The sequence below is a fragment of the Polypterus senegalus genome, chromosome 8 (genome assembly GCF_016835505.1).
Source record: "Polypterus senegalus isolate Bchr_013 chromosome 8, ASM1683550v1, whole genome shotgun sequence".
NCBI classification, from domain to species: domain Eukaryota; kingdom Metazoa; phylum Chordata; class Cladistia; order Polypteriformes; family Polypteridae; genus Polypterus; species Polypterus senegalus.
In genome coordinates, this window is record NC_053161.1 from 134,350,850 (window position 1) to 134,370,104 (window position 19,255).

A 19,255-nucleotide genomic window follows, 5' to 3' on the forward strand; every position below is an offset into this window, starting at 1 on the left:
GATTAATAAAGTATCTATCTATCTATCTATCTATCTATCTATCTATCTATCTATCTATCTATCTATCTATCTATCTATCCATTAAAGACAGAATACTTTTTTAAATGGGAGTTTTTTTCAAATGTAAAAAAATTACAACATGCAATATACAAGACCAGTAATGGCGTACTGCATAATAACATGCAGTGAATATACTTGACTTGCACGTTCATAGCTTTCATAGTTTTTGAGATACAGTTGGTTACATTTATTTTCTGTTTCCAGTTGGGGCACAAGCGGGTGAAGTGACTTGCTTAGGGTCACACAGTGTCAGTGGCAGGATTTGAACCCACAACCTTATTAGAGATTAGCCAACTGGGTTACAACAGAGTTTTCCACGAGTGGAGATTAAAGTTATGAAGTTAGAGGATCTAGTAGGCCATAGTGATGGAAAGTGTAATCTTTATGCATTTTAAAAGAAAATGAGCTCTGCGGCCCCACAGTTATCTGCTGCTCCTTATGCAGTCAAGTCCTCGTGAGGCAGTGAGAGGCTCTCTTTTCAGGTCGTCGTGACTGTGGCTTAGCGCTGCTGTTACACTGATTTCTTTTCTGACAGGACTGTGGCGCCCCAAGATCACCTCTGAGGATGTGATTTTGATAGTGGCAACTGCTGTGCCCTCCTTGTGGAGTAGCAGAAATCAAGCCTGCGTGACAGTGAGGGCTTTTAACGTCAAAGATTGATGTCACTCGTGTAATCAAACATTTTGGAAGTGACTCACTCACTCGAACACTGTTAAAGTCAGGTCAAACAAAAGTTATGTTGTGCAATTAAAACCAAATGCTCTAAAATGTTTAGTGACTTTTTTACATTTCCTTACAGTACATGTGGGTCCTTCATAGTATATTCCCCTGCTATTTGCGTGTTTTCATTTTATATCTAATATTGTTCTCACAGTCTAAGAGGATGCATGCTGTTCCTTTCAGGTGAACTCTAGAAATGTGTGTGAGTGTGATAGTGATAGTGGACACTCATGGACCGGCACCCTGTCTAAAATGAGACTGTGTGTGCCAAGCGCTGCTGCTGCCATAGGCTCTAGTGAAGGAACACAATACACTCACTGGTAGGAGGATATTTTAACAAAAGAACACTTACTGAGAAGCAGGAAACCATCTTTAAAGTATGAGTGGAATATTCTTATTATAACAACAGTTTGAGGCAGCAAAGCCATTTCATAAATTGTAAAGGGCAAAAAAATGTGTTGAGTGGCATGCAGCTTGGGGCTAAATATACGAGGCTTCGAATAATGCCTGTTTTGAGGGATGCATTTCTGGACAGTTATGTGTACATTGTATATTAAGGGTCCTCTTTGAAAGAGTGGGCATGCTGTGATTGTTTTTATATTTGGCTCTGTTTTCTTTATATTTACCCATTTCTTCAAGAATATATGGTTGCGAGACATGGACGCTATCCAGTGACAAAGACTGGACTCCTTTGGTACTGTGTCTCTCTGGAAAATCCTTGGGTACTGTTGGTTTGTCTTTGTGTCGAATGAGCGGTTGCTCCTGGAATTCCGAATGAGGCACATTACCCGCATTGTGAGGGAGTGTCAGTTACGCCACTATGGCCACATGGCACAATTCCCCAAAGGATGATCCAGCTCGCAGGATCCTCATTGTTGACGACCCGAGTGGCTGGACCAAGCTAATCGGATGCCCACGTAACTCCTGGCTGCGGCAGATAGAGGGTCATTTCCCGGGAGTGGGACTGGACCGCATGTCTGCTTGGGGGGTTACCAACCAATGGGATCCTGAGCTGTTTTGTCATCCGGTGGGTGCAGCAACTCACTGTACCAGTGCATGCTCCCCAACCTGACCTGACCTTCAAGAACAAGTATTTATGAGTCAGCCCTTTTTACAAAAAAAATCGAAAAACACAGACAAAGCAAACTGGTAGTGAATTACATTTTTTTCCTTTGTTTTTGTTACTAAAAGATATTAATACACAATATGTCATGTCATTTTCTAACCCGCTTAATCCAGATCAAGGTCAAAGGTCTATCACAGTAATGCACAATATATATAAAATAATTTTAAACTGTACTTCAGGGTGCTAGATCATCAGGTTAGGTCAGGTCAAGTTGGGGATAGCACGTTACCACATCCACCACATGACAAAACAGCTCAGGATCCCAGTTGGCAACCTCCCAAGGTCCATTCCCACCCTCCAGAAATGACCCTCTATCTGTCACAGCCAGGTGTTACATGAGCGTCCCCTTGGCCTGATCCAACCACTTGGGTCCTCAATAATGCAGATCGTGTGAGCCAGATCACCCTCTAGGAATCGCACCACATGGCCATAATGCCGTAACTGACGCTCCCTCACAATGCAGGTAATGTGCCTCATTCGGGACTCCACGACACAAAGTCAAACCAGCGGTACCCAAGGATTCTCCGAAGAGACACAGTCCTGAAGGAGTCCAGTCTTCATCTTAGGTCCCAGGATAGCTGATTGCTAAGATGTAGCAAGATTTATATTAGGAAATTAAAGTGTATGCACAGTGGTGAGTCTTTTCTGATAGCTTAATGTAATCAGCAATCATGCACATAGATTTCTGACAATTTCGTGAATATTACAAAGGCAGTAAAAGTAATATCAAAATTTTCAATGAAATTAAAAACTCTGAAATACAAGTGGGCACTAAATTGTGTCTGGGATTAAGATGGCACAAGCCACTGATCCACTGCATACTGATAGGCCTATGAACATCACTGTACCTGTCTTCTTTCTTTCTTTTTCTAGTGCCCACCCTCCTTCCCCCACCCCCATATATGGCATTTCTGCTCCCACAGGTTGCCACAGTTGTTCAGCTCCCCCCTGCCAATATGAGGTTTCTTCTCTCTCTTATGCTCCACCTGGGTCTTGTGCTACCCATTATACCCTGGCAACCCTTCATCCAGTGAGGCAACCCATCACAAGTTATTCAGTTTAATAAGGGATCAATTTTCAAATATAAATTCAAAAAAAGCTAAGCTAAAAAATGGGAGTCTTTCGATTCAAATAAGTTTACCCTGCAAAATTTAATCAAAAATGAATGAATGGTAAGGAAATGAAGCGTTAATAAAGCAGGCAGGCACCCTCAATTTGTCAATATTATGGCACAAACAAATCGGCTTGCCAGGCAGCTCTGTTTTTGCCTTGTGAGAAGAGGAGCGCCTCAGGGTGTGCGCTTAATGCCGGGATATTATCCTGCTTGATTAGAGAGCTCAAAGTGCTTATTATTCCAGGTTGGCCGTTTTACAGGCTCTTAGGAAGCACTACCGTGTAAAAAAAAATGCACTCAAGAGTAAATAGTCCTTATTTTGCAAACAGGAAGAGGCACCACAGAAGACGCCAGTGATTATCCCAAAAGGATTTTAGTAAACAAATGAGGAAGGAGACCCTCAGAGTGCCGAGCAGGAGTGCCAATTAAAGTAAACAGGAAGGCTGCCCTGAGGATTAAATAAAAAAGGACCCACAAAGAGGATAGTGTGGTGACCCAGGGAGTAAGGCCGCCCCTTTCAGGTTATACGCCAGAGGAACGAGCGTACCCTTTGTGGAGCTGCCAGAGCAATCTCTGGGTGGCCTGAACTCTTTATGGCAAGCAAGTGATACTCACTGACGTTAATTTCCGGGACTGTTAAGTTATCGCTGCTAAACAGTGACGTAAAATATTCGTCAATTTATTTGCTGAACCTGCTTTCTTTTCACATGAAATGGCCATGGAGAGAATTGGGCACAAGCCATTAAAGAAAAGCGCAGTAGAAATAATGTGAAGGGCAAGGGCACCACTAAGATGGCATAGAGCAGGGTGAAGATTTGAATGAAACCTGCAAAGATGGGAGAAAGACCCCTATGGACAATAAAAGAGCACTTTGTTGTTTCTGGTGCCTACCAACTGAGACTAAGTTGGTAATGGTACCTCAGGAAACTGGAGGGCAGAGAGCCTGGCCAGAGAGAAGCCAAGTCAGAAGTTTTCTTCTTTTTTGTAAATCTTGTGTGTGTTTGAAGGGGTTGTTATTTCTTTTAATATTTATTGACCTTCCAAGAAAAGGCTAAATTTCCCTCTTGGGACAAATCAATTATAATCTATCTATCTATCTATCTATCTATCTATCTATCTATCTATCCAATACAACTTGGAGTCCTGCCACGTGCAAAAGTTCACTGACGACACTGCTATCGTGGGCTGCATCAGGAGTGGGCAGGAGGAGGAGTATAGGAACCTAATCAAGGACTTTGTTAAATTGTGCGACTCAAACCACCTACAACTGAACACCAGCAAAACCAAGGAGTTGGTGGTGGATTTTAGGAATCCCAGGCCCTTCCCCATGATCATCAGAGGTGACTGTGTGCAGAGTGTGCAGACCTATAAATATCTGGGAGTGCAGCTGGATGATAAATTGGACTGGACTGCCAATACTGATGCTCTGTGCAAGAGAGAACAGCACCGACTATACTTCCTTAGAAGGCTGGCGTCCTTCAACATCTGCAATAAGATGCTGCAGATGTTTTATCAGATGGTTGTGGCGAGTGCCCTCTTCTACGCGGTGGTGTGCTGGGGAGGCAGCATAAGGAAGGATGCCTCACGCCTGGAGAAACTGGTGAGGAAGGCAGGCTCTATTGTAGGCATGGAGCTGGACAGTTTGACATCTGTTGCAGAGCGACGAGAGCTGAGCAGGCTCCTGTCAGTCATGGAGAATCCACTTCATCCACTGAAAAGTATCATCTCCAAACAGAGGAGCAGCTTCAGCAACAGGCTGCTGTCACTATCCTGCTCCATTACAGACTGAGGAGATCGTTCCTCCCCCACACTATGCGACTCTTCAATTCCACCCGGGGGAGTAAACGTTAACATTATACAAAGTTAATGTCTGTTATACCTTCCTTGTACTCTCCACCTTGCATTTTTTAACTTACACTGCATTTTTATCACTATTTAATTAATATAGTTTTTATCAGTATGCTGCTGCTGGAGTATGTGAATTTCCCCTTGGGGATTAATAAAGTATCTATCTATCTATCTATCTATCTATCTATCTATCTATCTATCTATCTATCTATCTATCTATCTATCTTAACTATTTTTATATAGTGTCTTTCATATCTATCTATCTATCTATCTATCTATCTATCTATCTATCTATCTATCTATCTATCTATCTATTTATGAAGGCCTTCAAGCCTGATCAGGTGAAACACAAGTGTGAGAGCTCGAATGTTGAAGCTGCATGAGAGGCCCAGCAATTTAGGGGGACTTGAGAGAATCATTGGAGGAGTTGTACCCTAACACTCCTGACACCAAAAGTGGTTTCAGGGTTTTGCGGGTAAGTGACCACTGGACAGTATAGAGAACCATTGCAATTCAGAGTTAAGATGTGTCTGGGGTCAGGAGCAGAGATGGAGCAGGAGGCAGAGAGGCCAGGGTTGAAGAAGAGAGAGAAGTGTAAAAGGAGTGTGCTGTAGTGGCACCAGAAAGCTGGGCAAGTGGGTAAGCTCTGGCACCTCATAGATGCTGTGGTGGTTCTGAAGAAAAAGCCAGAAAGGATCTAAAAGACAAAGTATGTTAGATGCTGAACCAGGCGATGAAGTACATTGAAGGGGGGAAGTAAATTGAAGTAATTTACCAAATAGACATTTACTAATGTTAAAGTCTAGATAGATAGATAGATAGATAGATAGATAGATAGATAGATAGATAGATAGATAGATAGATAGAGTGATACAAATGCTGGTATAACAGACAATAACTTTGTATAATGTTAACGTTTACCCCCCAGGAGGAACTGAAGAGTCACATAGTGTGGGGGAGGAACGATCTCCTCAGTCTGTCAGTGGAGTGGGAGAGTGACAGCAGTCTGTCACTAAAGCTACTCCTCTGCCTGGAGATGACACTGTTTAGTGGATGCAGTAGATTATTCATGATTGACAGGTCTGCTAAGTCTGCTAAGGCAATAAGTAAAGCCAAAATGGAACCAATAGTCATGGTCAAAAAGAAAGCAGAACCAACAATTGTAGACTCTCACCCTTATTCCTAGCCTTTCTAAATTAGTCTTTGACACTGTTAGAATATTTTGTTCATTAATTGGACAAACTACTGAATGTGCTGCCATCTATTATAACTGTTTTATAGTCGACCTTTGACCTCATATGTCACAATTCATCTGACAATCAACAGGGCTTGTTGCTCCAATAAATATAAGTGGGCCCATGAGGTCAACTCTCAAAATGATGGCACCCAGAGAAAAATAGCAAACATAAGGGTGACACAGCAAAAAGACAAAAATATTCATAATTAAAACAACAATAATTACATATCCAGAAATTATATAGTGTCACACATGGGAGGCAGCTAAAGGGCTTGAGCGAAGGCAGTTCTGAGGCATGCCATGATGTGGCAGAGTGCACTGACTCTTTTTCTCCCTTTCCTGTAGACCCTTCCCGGGAGATTCCACCTGGCTCTCTTGACGTCACTTCCGGGACCGAGCCAATGGAAGGAGACATTGCCGGCTCCGGCCCCTGTGATGTCACGTCCAGGCTCGACCCAATGATTGAAGAACATGGACCCGATCCTTATGACCTCACTTCCTGTCTTCCCCTTTAAAAGCCTGCCCTTTTTCAATTTTCCCTCAGTCTCGTTCTGGACTCAGTTGTATGCACATCAGTGCTGTGTATTTGATAAAAAAGGACTTTGCAGCCAGGATACCATATTATATGGGTGGCTGCCCCAAGCCTTTATCTGTTTATGTCTCGTTCTTGTGACAACAGGTAGACCTTCACTAATCTACCTCTCTATAATCCAGTTCCTTCACTGCTAAAATTTTGACTTTGGTATCGATATAAGCTTTTCGATCTCAGTACCGTAAATTAATTGATTCTGAAGCAATTGGGTCCCCCATGAAGTCAAAGCAATAAGCCATAAGGATGGGGAGAAGGCCCTGTGAACTCTAAATTGCACCACACTTCACACCGCCTCCTCCTTGAACTGTCACCTTATCGTGGTGGAGGGGTTTGCGTGTCCCAATGATCCTAGGAGCTATGTTGTCCGGGGCTTTATGCCCCTGGTAGGGTCACCCAAGGCAAACTGGTCCTAGGTGAGGGATGAGACAAAGAGCGGTTCAACAAACCTCCGATGAAGAGCAAAAACTTTGGACAACGTTTTCCCTTGCCCGGACGCTGGTCACCGGGGCCCCCCTCTGGAGCCAGGCCTGGAGGTGGGGCTCGATGGCGGCGCCTGGTGGCCGGGCCTGCACCCATGGGGCTCAGCCGGGCACAGCCCGAAGAGGTAACGTGGGTCCTCCTCCCCATGGGCTCACCACCTATGGGAGGGGCCAAGGAGGTTGGGTGCAGTGTGAGTTGGGTGGTGGCCGAAGGCGGGACCTTGGCGGTCTGATCCTCGGCTACAGAAACTGGCTCTTGGGACGTGGAATGTCACCTCTCTGAAGGGGAAGGAGCCTGAGCTAGTGCGAGGTCGAGAGGTTCGGCTAGATATAGTCGGACTCACCTCGGCACAGCTTGGACTCTGGAACCAATCTTCTTGAGAGGGGCTGGACTCTCTACCACTCTGGAGTTGCCCCCGGTGAGAGGCGCCGAGCAGGTGTGGGCATACTTATTGCCCCGACTTGGAGCCTGTGCATTGGGGTTTACCCGGTGGGCGAGAGGGTGGCCTCCCTCCGCCGGGGGGGGAAGGGTCCTGACTGTTGTTTGTGCATATGCGAACAGCAGTTTGGAGTATCCACCCTTTTGGAGTCTCTGGAGGGTTGCTAGAGGGCATACCTTCTGGGGATTCCCTCGTTTTGCTGGGAGACTTCAATGCTCACGTGGGCAATGACAGTGAGACCTGGAAGGGCGTGATTGGGAGGAATGGCCCCGATCTGAACCCGGCGGTGTTTTGTTATTGGACTTCTGTGCTCGTCATGGATTGTCCATAACGAACACCATGTTCAAGCATAAGGGTGTTCATATGTGCACTTGGCACCAGGACACCCTAGGCCTCAGGTCGATGATCGACTTTGTGGTCGTGTCGCCGGACTTGCGCCATATGTCTTGGACACTGGGTGAAGAGGGGCGGAGCTGTCAACTGATCACCACCTGGTGGTGAGTTGGCTTCGATGGTGGGGAAGATGCGGTCAGACCTGGTAGGCCCAAGCGTGTTGTGAGGGTCTGCTGGGAACGGCTGGCAGAGTCCCCTGTCAGAAGTAGCTTCAACTCCCACCTCCGGCAGAACTTCAACCCGTCCCGAGGGAGGTGGGGACATTGAGTCGAATGGGCCATGTTCCGTGCCTCTATTGTTGAGGCGGCTGACCGGAGCTGTGGCCGCAAGGTGGTCGGTGCCTGTCGTGGCGGCAATCCCGAACCCGTTGGTGGACACCGCGTGAGGGATGCCGTCAAGCTGAAGAAGGAGTCCTATAGGACTTTTTGTCCTGTGGGTCTCTGGAGGCAGCTGATAGGTACCGGCAGGCCAAGCGGAACGCGCTTCGTTGTTGCTGAGGCAAAACTTCGGGCATGGGAGGAGTTTGGAGAGCCATGGAGAGCGACTTTGGACGGCTTCGAGGAGATTCTGGTCCACCGTCCGGCGTCTCAGGAGGGGAAGCAGTGCAGTGTCAACACCGTATATGGTGGGGATGGTGCGCTGCTGACCTCACTTCGGGGTGGGTCGGTGGGAGGAGTACTTCAAGACCTCCTCAATCCCACTAACATGCCTTCCAATGAGGAAGCAGAGCCTGGGGACTCTGAGGTGGGCTCTCCCATCTCTGGGACTGAAGTCACCGAGGTGGTCAAAAACTCCTTGGTGGCAGGGCCCGGGGTGGATGAGATACCGGAGTTCCTTAAGGCTCTGGATGTTGTAGGACTGTCTTGGTTGACACGTCTCTGCAACATCGCATGGACATCGGGACAGTGCCTCTGGATTGGCAGACGGGGTGGTGGTCCCCTCTTTAAAAGGGGACCGGAGGGTGTGTTCCAACTATAGAGGGATCACACTCCTCAGCCTCCCTGGAAAAGTCTATTCGGGGTTCTGGAGAGGAGGGTCCGTCGGATAGTCGAACCTCGGATTCAGGAGGAACAGTGTGGTTTTAGTCCTGGTCGCGGAACAGTGGACCAGCTCTTCACCCTTAGCAGAGTCCTGGAGGGTGCATGGGAGTTTGCCCACCGGTCTACATGTGTTTTGTGGACTTGGAAAAGGCATTCGACCGTGTCCCTCGGGAATCCTGTGGGGGTGCTCGGGAGTATGGGGTACGGACCCCTGATAAGAGCTGTTCGGTCTCTGTACAACGGTGTCAGAGCTTGGTCCGCATTGCCGGCAGTAAGTCAGCCCGTTTCCAGTGAGAGTTGGACTCCGCCAGGGCTGCCCTTTGTCACCGATTCTGTTCATAACTTTTATGGACAGAATTTCTAGGCGCAACCAGGGTGTTGAAGGGGTCGGTTTGGTGGACTCAGGATTGGGTCACTGCTTTTGCAGATGATGTTGTCCTGTTTGCTTCATCAGGCCGTGATCTTCAGCTCTCTCTGGATCGGTTCGCAGCTGAGTGTGATGCGGCTGGGATGAGAATCAGCACCTCCAAATCCGAGAGCATGGTCCTCAGCCGGAAAAGGGTGGAGTGCCCTCTCAGGGTTGGGGGAGAGATCCTGCCCCAAGTGGAGGAGTTCAAGTATCTCGGGGTCTTGTTCACGAGTGAGGGAAGAATGGAGCGTGAGATCGACAGGCGGATCGGTGCGGCGTCCGCAGTGATGCGGGCTCTGCATCGGTCTGTCGTGGTGAAAAAGGAGCTGAGCCGTAAAGCAAAGCTCTCAATTTACCAGTCGATCTACGCACCTACCCTCACCTATGGTCATGAGCTATGGGAAGTGACCGAAAGAACGAGATCGCGAATACAAGCGGCTGAAATGAGTTTCCTCCGCAGGGTGTCTGGGCTTTCCCTTAAAGATAGGGTGAGAAGCTCAGTCATCCGAGAGGGGCTCAGAGTAGAGCCGCTGCTCCTCCGCATCGAGAGGAGTCAGATGAGGTGGCTCGGGCATCTGATCAGGATGCCTCCTGGACGCCTCCCTGGTGAGGTGTTCGGGCACGTCCAACCAGGAGGAGGCCCCGGGGAAGACCCAGGACACGCTGGAGGGACTATGTCTCCGGCTGGCCTGGGAACGCCTTTGGGATTCTCCCGAAGAGCTGGAAGAAGTGGCGGGGAGAGGGAAGTCTGGGCTTCTCTGCTTAAGCTGCTGCCCCCGCGACCCGACCTCGGATAAGCAGAAGGGGATGGATGGATGGATGGACTTCACACCGCATTTGTCTTCATAGTCGCCTCCCTTGCCAAGCAAAAATCCCTGTGAGGTCGCGATGACTTCAAAACAATAAGTGAGAGTTGTCCCCTGTGAAGACACAAGAGTGTGGAAGCAATAAGGGAGGGTGTTGAGGGGTTCCCCGAGAATCCCCAATTGTGCCGTACTTCGCTCAGCATCACACTCTTTACAGCTGACTCCCTGCAATAATTGGGTGGAGGGGGAAACCCGTGAACTCTCAATAATGGTGCAGTTCACACCACCACATCACTTTTCATACCCACCTCCCAACAATAAGGGGTCGTCCTGATTACTTCTAGATTACTTCAAAGCAAGAGGTGTCAGGTGAGAACAAACCTGATGTTTACTTCTGACATCAGAAATACCAAAAGGTTAGTAATGTACCGTTTTCCATCCAAAACAATTACATTGCTTTATTAAAGGTTCACTTGCTTTTTCATTTAATGTTTCTGTTTCCTTTATTAACCAACTTGTACTGATTTACATGATATTTTTAAAGTTATGATGAGGTGTGCTCCTCCTGTTTAGAAGCAATCCTTCTGTGGTCCGGTATTTTCACTATTCCGGCACTACTGGAACTTGAGAAGTGAGGTGTACCTGGACAAAATGTGTCACAGTGAAAGCACACAAGCTCTTAACAGCAGATGGAGATTCAAGAACAATGACAGCTAGATTTGGATTTAGATTTAGTTGGCCAAGCTCTCTAGGACTGTGACTTTGTTGTTGACTTTATCTGTTTTTGCTGACCGTGGACCCCCAGAGGTTTATTCTCTTCAGGGATGTTGCTGCTTTGTTTTCCTCTCCTCCGTAGTCATCTGTCCATAGTTTAAAAATAATGTTAATGGACCGTTATTGCTGGGCTCCATTTATGTGAACCTTTTTGGAGCTTTTTTGCTATACGATGTGTTCAAAGAAATCTGTGTCTTTATGTGCACTCCTTGTATACAGTAATTAGTAACCTATAATACATTTTATTTATTTATACAAGGCGCCTTTCCGAAAACTCAAGGACACCGAACAAACAATAAATAAATAAAAGACACAATTATAAACAACTGAAAATATCAGAAAATATAAAAATTAAAACCAAACATAACCACTGTAATCATAAAGAAAAAGCCATTTTAAACAGATGCGTTTTAAGTTTACATTTAAAGGTTGAAAATGATTCATTATTTCTAAGCTCGGCAGGTAATGAATTCCAGAGCTTGGGAGCAGAACAGCTGAATGCTCTTCTCCTCATGGAGGTTAGATGAGCGAGAGGGACGGTCAGGTGGATGGAGGAAGAGGATCTAAGGTTACGGGAGGGAATGGCAACATGAAGAAGGTTAGACAGATATGGAGGGGCGAGGTTATGAATGGCCTTAAATGTTAGTAGCAGAATTTTAAAATCAATTCGAAACTGCAAGACCGGAGTAATATGGTATATAGAAGAGGTTCAAGTAATGATGCGAGCTGCAGAATTCTGGACTACCTGAAGCTTATGGAGAGATTTATTAGACAGACCAAAGAGGAGTGAATTGCAGTAGTCCAGACGAGAAGTAACAAGACTGTGAACAAGAATGGCAGTGGTATGGGGAGTGAGGGAGGGGGTTGATGCGATTAATATTACGTAGGTGGAAATAAGCAGACCGGGTGATGTTATTAATGTGAGATTGGAAGAATAGAGTACTGTCGAGGATGACGTATAAAGTGCTAATCGCATTTTACCTTTGGAATTGTATGTCTGTAGTACTAGGGTGTTGTACAGTGTTAGCCCCAGTTTCTGTATTACATTTTGCCTGAAGAAGGGGCCTCGAAAGCTTGCATTTTGTAATCTTTTTAGTCAGCCAATAAAAGATGTCATTTTGCTTGACTTCTTACTACCTTTGAACTTATTAATTTGCTCTGAGCCTGCACTCAGTGCTATACAAAAATAAACTGAATTAAATTGAACTGAACTCATTGGGATGGCTTGGGTTTTTTGTATGATTTTCACTTTTCTGCTGTATTCAGTTTCCCATTCTTTATTCCCTCAATGTCTGTTTCATTACTGTATACAATTTTTAAGATCTTGGACTCCATCACAGTTGTAATGGGATACCAGGAGAACATATTCCATTTATAACATCAGAAGACAAGGAGTCTGACAGATGAGAAGAAACCATTCAGTCCATCCATCTCCTTAATTACCTAACATGCAGGTTCCAGCATCTCATCCAAATGCTCCTTAAAGTCCGTCAAGGTCTCTGCTTCGACTACATGTCTCAGTAGTTTGTTCCAGATTCCCATAAGTCTCCTGGCTTTAATGCCCCTTCCCTTAAATTCCACCAGTAGCCTCAAATGTGCAAATCACTAGCTTTACATAACCTAACCCAAGAAACGTCATGGAAGATCCAGAGTCCATTATGACAGCATTGGGCAAGACAGGAACCAACTGTTTACAGGGGTTGCAGGATTTTGGAGCATGCATCATGGGAAGGTTAGCAACCAGTCCTAAAAAAGTCCAAATTGTTAAAGATGAAACTGTAAATCATTAATGTAACATTGTAGAAGAAGAAAATATCAAGACTATTCAAGACTAGTCTCAGTGGCTACCTCATTTAACTTTATCACATTTATTTAGCTTTTTCTGAATGTCTTAAAGAAACACATCTTCTAGTGCAGTCTCTACTTTACCCGGTGCTTCACAAATAATGGCCTGTGTTAGTGAAATCATTAGTTTTACATAAGCAGGAGACATTTACATCAGAGAGCAACAGAACTCCACATGAGCTCAATGGAAGCGGCACAAAGACATCAGAAGACAGACACTCACTGGCGGCAGACGTCTACTGGACTGATTGAATGGGCCTAATTTATACTTGTCAGGATTTTCACTTGCTTTGAAAACCATCTGCAGGAAGGCTGGGGAACACAAGGTCAATGGTTCATATCCCACAGGGGAAGTGGAACCGGAATCTCACCAGAAGACACTCAAAAAAATCAGAAAAATGACGAGGAGATCTTCCAGTCTGTCCTGTTTATTGGATTAGAAAACAGTTACTCTCATTTGTCTTAGCATCAGGCGACATAGACTGAAATCCTGTGGAGCGCCAACATGATCTAACCTTGCCTTAAGCGACTGTGATCTCTCACTCACATCCTAAGCACTTTAATTTCTCCAAGAGAGTGGGAGAGGAATCAAACACTGTAAACCAGCATGTGCCATCTTAGCGTGCAACCTGTGAGCCAATAATGGTGTTCTTCTTCTTCTACAGGATCTTCTATCTGCATATCGTGAAAGTGACATGACGAGAGAGTCCTCTGATCACACACTGCAGGTGGAGAGTGTCCTTTACTCGCGTAGTGTGACCCTGGCCCATCATGCATATGACTACCTTGATCAGTACGTGTCCAGTGTCCTCCAGTTGTCCAGAGTGACATTACGTGACTGTTACAAGTGCCATATTGTGGTGTTGTTTAAAGACTGCCACCTTACTATGCTACCCCGCCTATCACTTCATTTTGTTAAAAGATGTCCATGATTTGTGCACACCCAAGAAAATCAAGGGAGCCATTTGTTCACTGTAAGGCCCTGTCACATTACAAGATTTTTCTAGTTATTTTCAGATGCAGATTTTATTTACGTTACCCAACACAGAGATGATGATCCTGTTCCATAGAGATCAGAGTCGGTGGCACCATCATGGAAACACCCCTCCACCTGGGACTTGAACCTAGGAATCTGCAGCATTAACCGCTGGACCACTGTGCTGCTCTCTTTGGAGTGCAAACAAATGAAACACACTTAAAGTATCTATAGGACATCAGTTAGTTACCATGAGTTATTAACAGAAAGAGCACCAAAAATATAAGGGTGGTGATAAAGCTCAAATCAAAGATGAGCAGAAAAAATCTACAAGACCCTGAAAATCCCAAAACACGCACAATGAAGTCCTTTATTTTGAATATCGGGTGAAAAGTCAGGGAGCTCAGCAGAAGGCCCAGTCTACAATAAAAGAATTACAGCTCAAGAGTGTAGACGCACAACAGAGTGGGAATTAGTGGTGAGCGAAAATGATTCACGTGAAATGGAATTCACAACGAAACGCAGAATTTCACCTTTCTCCAAAATAAACTTAATGAGATAAATGGGGGTTCACTTTCAGTGGAATCCGTGCCATTCAAACAAGGACAAAGGTTTTTGGTTCTGGCCTGGAAGCGCTTTTAACTCTGTATGCACCTGCTTGTCATTTTAAATAAAGATCTCACCGAATGTGCTCAGATATCGACTTAGGATAAGCAGGTTTTTAGATAATGGTTGGCTGGCAGCAGAGAGAGAGTTTCATGTTCAGCGATAGTGAAATCACCAGCAAAATAAATTTTAGTGTCAGTTTTGCAAGACGTACTTGTTTCACTCATCACTAGTGGGAATATTTCAATAGCAACAGCAACTGTATGTCATATTGACATACTCCGGTATAAAAGTGTTTCATGGGACAGCATTGATAGCGTCCTGCAGTAGCTCATATTTCCATTATTCAGTTTAATGAGCTGCAAAAGGTCGATGACATTTGAATACATTTTACTCTCATAATACCTATTAAGGCTATGATCACAGAGGTTGGAATTGTATTATTATTAGTGTTATGCTACAAAGAATTAAACAATTGGGGTGGCCCTGGTGCACTGATGTACACTGATGTTGTCTTTAATTAGTTGTGTTAGTGAATTAAAGGAGTGCATGGATAAGAACTACGTATCTCCAAAGACCGATAAAACAGAGATGTTAATTGTTGGAGGGAATGACGCTGATCACAATAATATTTGGTCATCATTTAACTCAGTTGGAATCCCCATTAATTTTACTGAATCAGCCCACAATCTAGAAGTTATCTTTCACTCTAGCATATCATTTAAAACACATATTACAAAGTTGTTCAAATCATGTTTCTTCCATCTTCCATCTTCTTCTTCCACAACAGGATTGTGAGAAATTAATTCATGCATTTATTTCTAGTAGGATTGACTACTGCAATGCGGTGTTCACTGGCTGTTCAAACTGTTCTCTATACAGCCTCCAGTTAATCCAAAATGCAGCTGCAAAGATTATTACAAGAACAAGAAAATATGAACACATAACTCCAGTTCTTAAATCCTTTCAATGGCTCCCGGTTAAGTTTAGGGCAGATTTCAAAATTCTCCTGTTATATATAAAGCATTAAATGGCCAAGGTCCGGCTTATTTGTCTGAACTTATCATGACATACAAACCAGAGCGCGCATTAAGATCTCAAGAAGCTGGTCTGCTTATGATTCCAAGGATTAATAAAATAACAGTGGGAGGTCGAGCTTTTAGTTACAGGGCCCCTAAACTGTGGAATAGTCTTCCTGCTACTATAAGAGATGCCCCTTCAGTCTCAGCCTTTAAATCCCGGCTGAAGACTCACTACTTCAGTTTAGCATATCCTGACTAGAGCTGCTGATTAACTGTACATACTGCATCTCTGTTGTTAGTCATTAGCACTATAACATAAGTAACATGATAATTATAATTGGATACTAACCCTCACCTATTCTGTTTCTCTTTTTGGTACTCAAATGTGGCATTTGGTGCCACAGCCCACCTGCCAAGTTGTTTTGCCTGCCTAAGGTAAAGTTATCCCTGATGGAATCGTGGGAAAGAGGGGTCCTTTCATTGGATTGGCGCGATTTCAGCTGTGGAATGGCCAGCTTGATGGCTGAAGTCTCCAGGACTCGAAACAAATCCAAATCATATTATGTGACATCATCTACTGTTACATTCTACTCCGTACTTCTAAAATCTTTATACTGTATTGAGAATTGGTTCTGATCTGTATTGTATTGTATTGTATTGACCCCCTTCTTTTTGACACCCACTGCACGCCCAACCTACCTGGAAAGGGGTCTCTGTTTGAACTGCCTTTCCTAAGGTTTCTTCCATTTTTTTCCTTCCAGGGTTTTTTTGGGGGAGTTTTTTCTTTTCTTCTTATAGAGTCGAGAGGCATGGCCTGTTAAAGCCCATTGTTGCACTTCTTTTGTGATTTTGGGCTATACAAAAAAAATAAATTATAGTGTATTGTATTGTATTGCACTTCACAATAGCAGTCATCATTCCAAATTCTACATCTGGTGCAGTTAGAAAGTGGCATTTGGTTTTGTACCAGAGGGTTGGTTCTGATGGTAATGATAAATAGTTTTCATGCCTTTGGCTCTCTTTGACCTTTAAGGTTTTGAACACGCCATTTCAAAAAGAGAGATAGTCATACCAGCTCACACCTATCTGTTTTGAACATCACAGAAATGGAGCACTACAATTGAGAAGAAACATGGAAGTTCAGTGAGTCATTGCTGTTGTTCGCATGTTTGGCACTTAATTCTGATTGTCACCTGCAAAAATAAAGGCTGGGCCACAACCATTTTCTAGGTCAGTGGAATAACAGTAGATTATGCAAACTCTTTCTATGTTACGCCATATAAGCAGCAGCCTATCTCTCTTCTGCTTAAGGTTTGGGTGGAATAAACAAACATGCACTCCTTCCTTATAACGAAACGTAAACCTCGGGCGACGTTCTGTTTACAGAGCATGAGGTGTATTACTTGGTAACAATTCCAAATAAAACACACCTTAAAATTTTTCAGAGAAAAGCAATAACAATAAACATGCCAAAATGAGGGGTGACAGTGAAGCAAGAATTGTATGAGGCTGAAGTTTCTATTAAATAATAGTAACAAGACTCTATGGAGACTGTGATTCTGTTCCATAGAGATGCGAGGCAATGGTGCTAACAACTGCACCGTCTTACCACCCAACCTGGGTGCTCACCACTCCACTCATAGTATTTGAATCAGCCCAATAAAAAATGTAATCATGTTGATTGCTTAGATGAATATGGAAACTTAGCAACTCATCACCATTGGCAGCAGAACATTTTCAAACTTGCGTAATCCAATTTCAACTTACAGGGCATAAGTAGCGTGAACATCAGGCAGGGTGTCAGTCCTTCACAGGTCCCAGTCACTCATACAAACTCACCGTTTCTCTTTTTGCAGTGGTACTATGAGAATCATAGACATGTGGAATAAGTTAGCAGGTAGTGTGGTAGATAGTAAGACTTTAGGGACTGTCGCGGATGCCTGGGGCGACGACCTGGCCGGGACGCCTTGGGGGACCGGAAGTGGGCGTGTGCCCATCTGGGATCACGTGGGGGCCGCCTTCTTGGTTGCTTTAGGGGCCAGGTTCAGGGCATGGAAGCCCCACCTTGTAGGGACCCGTGGTCACCGCCAGGAGGCGCCCCAATGCCTTGGTGTCTTGTGACCTCAGCACTTCCGCCACACCAGGAGGTGCTGGGGGGAAGATTTAGGAGGACACCCGGAGAGCTGCCGGGAGAACAGCCGGCACTTCCTCCACGCTGGGGCGTGGCCAAGAGGGGAATGCCGGGAACCACCTGGAGCTCGTCCGGGAGTATATAAAAGGGGCCGTCTCCCTTCATTCAAGGCTGGAGTCGGGTGGAAGCAGGACGAGGCAGAAGAGAGTGTGGAGGCGGCCCGAAGAGAAGGCATTGTGTGGCCAGGATTGAGTTGGGGTTTGTGCACTGGACTTTATATTTGTAAATAGTAGTTGTGTAAATAAACGTGTGGTGGTGATGAACAACATGTCCGCCTGTCTGTGTCCGGGTCAAGTCCACAGAACCTTCAAAACTAGACTTGATGTTATTTTAGAAGAATTAAATGGATAGGACTGGCGAGCTTTGTTGGGCTGAATGGCCTCGTCTACGTTGTTTTAATATTGGTAGTGCACAAGGACAAAGCTCTAGTAATACATTCATTTTTTATAGAATTTTGATTGTAACTACAGACAATGTGTTTGAGCCAGCAGACCTGGGAGGCTCAAGTTGTCTCAATGGTTGTTGCGTCTCAAGGCTTTATTATTAACACATTTTCCGGCTTGACACTGGAAAGGAAAATTGAATGGTGTTATCTTTTCCACAGCTCCATAAAGCTTGATAATGACTATTGACCTTTTATAGTTTATATGTATCTCTTTGATGGTGGTCATTTTTTAATTGGACTTAATTTAATTTCACTTCCATTTATTTCTTAAACTATAGGGCCCATCAAATTTTAGTTGTTCCACTGATCAAATCTGCTTCTTCCTCAGAAAAGTTATGTCAAGCTTTTGTCAATGCCAGATCACTCCAGCAAACAGGTATCAGAAGAAGACTGATGAATAACGGGGTGGCATGGAAGTCCACAGAGTGCAACTGCACCACTAACTGGTGAGTTGTCCTAATTAGAAATATATTAGCGAAAGACATGTGTGTGTGTATGGAGCAGTCCACTCTGTACATGCTCAACCACAGCCACTAGATGGCCCATGCATGCACCTCACAGCTCATTACTAAAGTCCTGTGTGCAGCAAACATCATGCTAATGACACAGATGAAAAGACACAATATCAAAACGAAGCAAACACCGCATCTCAACAAAGCGCAAGTGAAACACCTCAGCAACAGACGGCAAGGCTTGAAGTTTTCACTAAAAATATTGTCTATCTGTAGGTATTTTCTCGAGACAAAAATTAGTCGGACTGATATGACAGCGATTCAGCTAAGAGATGGTATCAGCAGTGTCTTCTTACGAAAGTCGGTGAGGCAGCAAACAGAGGTGGGTCCACGTCTTCTGCCCTAAGCTATTCTTAAGAGTTAGTTGATGCCTCTCCAAGGTCCCAATTATAGTAAAACTGCTCGGGAGTCTTCAGGTTGTTTTTTGTCCCAAGGACCACACACAGCTAGTATCGCATATTTATAAAAGTTCTCACTAAATGATCGAGTACTTTATTTTCAGTCCTTACGACCCTTTCCATGAAGAAGTATATGGCCTGAGATCACTGCCACAAGCATGTGCATGTGCCACACATTGTGTGAATGTGTAGATCTAACCCTGCACATTACCACTACATGTA